The sequence below is a fragment of the Morus notabilis genome, unplaced genomic scaffold (assembly GCF_000414095.1).
Source record: "Morus notabilis unplaced genomic scaffold, ASM41409v2 Scaffold57, whole genome shotgun sequence".
NCBI lineage: Eukaryota > Viridiplantae > Streptophyta > Magnoliopsida > Rosales > Moraceae > Morus > Morus notabilis.
In genome coordinates, this window is record NW_010357689.1 from 199886 (window position 1) to 205160 (window position 5275).

The following is a 5275-nucleotide window of genomic DNA, read 5'->3' on the forward strand; positions in this document are numbered from 1 at the left end:
AATTCGCGGTTCTACATTATTATTTTCTTTGTTTTAAAACAAAATTAAAAAAATTAATTAAAAAAATTAAAAAAAATTAAAAAAAAAGTGAAACGTTTTAGGGTAAATGAATTGTTATAGAGACGAATTAAGGAGATTCACAAGAAGACTGGAGAACCCTAGTAAAGTTTCTTCCCACACGTCTAGTCCTCCCTCGACCCTAGCCTCATTAGCAGTTGTAAATCCGTTCACGATGGCTCAAAACGAGGAGGTCCAATAGAAGACGTTGAACGATTATCTTCACCCTACACGTACGGCCACACCATCGTGCATAATGTTTCCCCCTAATATGCCGAATTTGGATTTTAAGCCGTGTATGATCCAACTCTTGCCGACCTTTCACGGGTTAGTGAGCGAGAATCCATACGTGCATATTAGAGAGTTTGAAGAAGTGGTGGCCACTTTTCACAACCGAGTTGAAGCCGCGGACTCTGTGCAATTGAAATTCTTTCATTTCTCTTTGAAGGACAAGGCTAAAAGCTGGTTGTATTCTCTGCTACCTAGGTCTATTGGAAGTTGGGAATAAATGATGACAGCATTTTTCAACAAGTATTTCCCTCACCATAAGACCAATGGTCTGAAGTGACAGATCTCGACTTTTACCCAGAAGGACAATGAAACTCTATATTAAGTTTGGGAACGGTTCAAGGATCTGTTAAATCAGTGTCCTCACCATGGTTACGAGAGTTGGCGCCTCGTCAGTTATTTCTACGAAGAACTCACGATTCGAAAGCGCCAATTTGTGGAGATGATGTGCAATGGTGAGTTTCTCCAAAAGGATCCCGAGGAGGCTTTTGAGTATCTCAACGAGTTAGTTGAAAAAGCCCACACTTGGACCGGACCTAGTGCTACTAACAACACCAATAGGTCCCGACCGCTTGGAATCTATCAATTAAGGGAGGAGGACAACCTCAAAGCCCAAGTCGAATCTTTGACAAGGCAAATCGAGGCCCTCAAAGGCAAAGAAGGTAGAGGAATCCACACGGTCGCAAGGGCAGAGACACATGAGCCATGCTTTGTCTGTGGTGGGGTGGAACATCTAGCTAAGGATTGTCCTGCTTATGGTGAAATGAGAGGGGTTTATGAGGAGCAATGCAATGCCTTAGGGGCGTACAACAAACCTTTCTCTAACATATACAATCCTGGTTGGAGGAACCATCCGAATTTCAGTTGGAGAGATCCTAACCAAGAGCAATCATCGAGAGGACAATGGATAAATGAGCAGCAGCCTCAACCACCAAGGGCATATTCTGCACCTCAGTACAATGCACAACCGCCTAGGAGTTCTCTTGAGAGCACCTTACAATATTTCACGGAGGCGCAAAATAAAACGAATCATAAGTTCGAGTCGCTTTTCACGCAAATGGTGGAAGAGAGTAAGGAAATGAAAAGCCAGATAACAAAGTTGACTGGCACTTTGGCTATTCAGGAGCGAGGTAAATTCCCCTCTCAGCCTCAGACCATTCAAAAGGGGCAACACTTAGCACAAACCTCATCACCTGAAGATCAAAATGTCGAAGAGGTCTATGCCATCTCTACTCGTAGTGGCAAGGTTTTGGAAGTACCTTCGATAAGTGTCGCCACTTCGATTAGGCAAGAACCCGCTCCTAAGAAAGATGAGAGGTGCCTTTCCCTCAAGCTCTATGTCTTGCTAGGAAAGTACCGGAACATCAAAGTGAGATCCTGGAGCACTTGCAACAAGTAAAGATCAATCTTCCTTTGCTCCACGTGATTAAGCAAGTGCCAACATATGCGAAAGTTATTAAGGATCTGTGCACCATGAAAAGGAAGCACCATGTTAAGAAGACTGCGTTCTTGACAGAACAAGTGAGTACGGTGATCGAGCAGAAGGCGCCGCTGAAGTACAAAGACCCTGGTTGTCCCACGATTTCCTGTCAAATTGAGACACATGAATTCAGCCAAGCATTGTTAGACCTTGGAGCGAGTGTGAACCTCATGCCTTATTCAGTTTACTCGCAACTTGGTCTTAGAGAAATTAAGCCCACATCTGTGGTTTTGCAGCTGGCTGATCGATCGATCAAGAAGCCTCGGGGAATAGTTGAGGATGTTTTGGTACAAGTTGAGAAGTTTTATTACCCCATTGATTTTCTCGTTCTGGACACTCAATCCGTGGTGAATATGGAGTCTAAGATCCCCATCATTCTTGGAAGGCCTTTCCTTGCCACGGCAAACACCCTCATCAACTGTAGGAATGGTCTTAGGAAGATAACATTTGGGAACATGACTTTGGAGGTTAATGTTTTTAATATTGTGAAGCAGCCACGAGATGATGACGAGTGTTACCAGACCTTCTTGATTGACGCACCCATTTTCGATGAAGGTCCGTTGCTAAGAAACTCTGATGATCTTGAAAACCTCCTTCAGAGTTCCGGACTTGTTGAGTTAAACACCGTTTCTGCCATTCACAAAGACTCACAGGGCAGAGGAACCAAGTTTTGGCAACCGCAATTTGAGGAACTTCCCTGTGAGAGAGAAAAGCCAAAACCCTCCATTGAAGAGACCCCAAAATTGAAGCTGGCTCAACTGCCTGAGGGCCTGAAACATGTCTTCCTAAGAGCTGGTGAGACCTTTTCTGTTATCATTTCGTCAAAACTTGATGAATTCCAAGAACAACGATTAGTCAACATGTTACGTGAGCATAAATCTGCGTTGGGTTGGATGATTGCTAATATCAGGGGTATTAGCCCCTTAATTTGCTCCCATCATATAAATTTGGAAGACGGGGTTGTTCCGCGAAAGGACCCCCAAAGGAGACTTAACCCAACAATGAGGAGGTTGTGAAAAATGAGGTCTTGAAGCTTCTGGATGCTGGTATCATCTATTTGGTCGCTGATAGCAAATGGGTTAGTCCAACTCAGGTGGTTCCCAAGAAAGCGGGGGTGACAGTGGTGGAAAACGAGAAAGGGGCCCTTGTTCCCACAAGAACTGTGACGGGTTAGTGCATGTGCATTGATTATTGGAAACTGAACGCTGCCACCTGTAAGGATCATTTTTCGCTTCCATTCATCGACCAAATCCTGGAACGTGTGGCTGATCATCCTTTCTATTGCTTTCTCAATGGTTATTCAAGCTACTATCAGATTGAGATTGCTTTGGAAGATCAGGATAAGATGACTTTCACTTGTCCTTTTGGTACTTATGCCTTTCGGCGTATGCCATTTGGATTGTGTAACGCACCAACCACCTTCTAAAGGTGCATGATGAGTATTTTCAGTGATATGGTCGATAAGTGTATGGAAGTATTCATGGATGACTTGACCGTTTTTGGTGACTCCTTCGACAATTGCCTTCATAATTTGGAGGTTGTGCTTAAGAGATGTGAAAAGAGGGGTCTAGTGCTTAACTGGGAGAAGTGTCATTTCATGGTGCCATCTGGCATAGTCTTGGGGCATGTTGTTTCTGAAAGAGGGATTGAGGTTGATCAGTCCAAAATGGAACTTATCTCAAAGTTTCCCACCCCCAAAACTGTCAAAGACATTCGGTCTTTTCTAGGGCATGCTGGTTTTTACAGGAGGTTCATACAAAAATTTTCAACAATTTCTCGTCCGCTTTGTAACCTCCTGGCCAAAGACGCCGTGTTTGATTGGACAGAAAAGTGTGAAGATTCGTTCCGAATGCTTGTGGCGAAGTTGACTTCTGCCCCCATCATTCAATCACCGGATTAGAGCTTACCATTTAAGATCATGTGTGATGCAAGCGATTATGCTGTGGGGGCAGTCCTTGGTCAACAAAGGGAAGGGAAGCCCTTTGTTGTGTATTACGCGAGTAGAACTTTAAATAGTGCTCAAATGAATTACTCAACCACTGAGAAAGAGTTGGTCGCTGTGGTCTTTGTACTTGACAAGTTCCGTGCATATCTGATCGGTTCACCCATCACCGTCTTTACAGATCATTCCACCCTCAAGTATCTCCTTTCCAAAAAGGATGCTAAGGCGCGATTAATTAGGTGGATCCTTCTATTGCAGGAATTTGACTTGCCATCAAGGACAAGAAAGGTGTCGAGAATGTCGTTGCCGACCATCTGTCTCGACTCGAGTTCAATGATCCCGCCGATGGCCCTGCCATCCGCGATAACTTCCCCGATGAAAATCTTTTCGCCGTCACTAAGCTGCCTTGGTACGCTCATATCGTAAAGTACTTGGTGACGGGCGAACTTCCTTCTGATTGGAATGCACAAGATAAACGCAAGTTCTTGGTCGAAGTGTGAAACTTTTATTGGGATGATCTATATCTTTTCAAGTACTGTCCCAACCAAATCATGAGACGATGCATTCCTGATGATGAGATTACTAGTGTTCTGAACTTCTACCATAACGATGCATGTGGTTGTCATTTTTTTGTGAAAAGACCGCTGCAAAAATCTTACATTGTGGTCTTTATTGGCCTACTTTGTTCAAAGACACTAATTAATTCTGTTGTTCCTGTGTCCGGTGCCAGAAGTTAGGTGCTTTGTCTCGCCGCCAAATGATGCCTTTGAACCCGATTCTCGTGATAGAAATATTCGATTGTTGGGGGATCGACTTTATGAGACCATTTCCGCCTTCTTCTGGGTACCTTTACATCCTCCTCGCTGTGGATTACTTTTCTAAAGGGGTTGAAGCCGTGCCGTGTCGAACCAATGATAATGCAACAGTTGTTAAGTTCTTGAAGGAGAATGTGTTATCTAGGTTTGGCACTCCACGTGCTATCATCAGTGATCAAGGCACTCATTTCTGCAACCGTTCATTTGAGGCTCTTATGCGCAAGTACGGTGTGCTTCAAAAAGTTGCTACTGCCTATCATCCACAAACGAATGGCCAAGCTGAGTTGGGGAATAGGGAGATCAAACAAATTCTGAAAAAGACGGTAAACCCCGACCGCAAGGATTGGTCCATCCGTTTGGTATTCTTCCGCAGCGTTCCGTTTTGGTTCTATTGGATGGTTTCAGCATTCATTCTCAGGATTAAAGCCTTGTAAATCCAATTTATGGATAAAACGTCCCTTTACATTTTGTTTGCTGATTACAACATTTTTGCATGCCCAGAAATTCTATAAATAAGGCTTTTGCTAAGTGTGTTAGGTTGTTGAATTTTAGTCTAAGCTTTTACACTTTTTCTCTCATCTTTTTGCTCTTATTCTCATATTTTCTTTTTAGAATTTTATGGGAATTATGTGCAAGTTAGGCTAGAGTATTTAGGTGAGGTTAGAGAGAAACCTATATGTGAAGTGATCTTGA

At 43.4% G+C, this 5275-nt stretch overlaps 1 non-coding gene across 1 annotated transcript; it reads right to left on the bottom strand.

The window, feature by feature from the left end:
• Window positions 1–613: 613 nt before the first annotated feature.
• Window positions 614–720, bottom strand: LOC112094233. The gene has a single exon (XR_002903439.1). It is a non-coding gene; the product is annotated as a small nucleolar RNA R71 (small nucleolar RNA).
• Window positions 721–5275: the final 4555 nt, after the last annotated feature.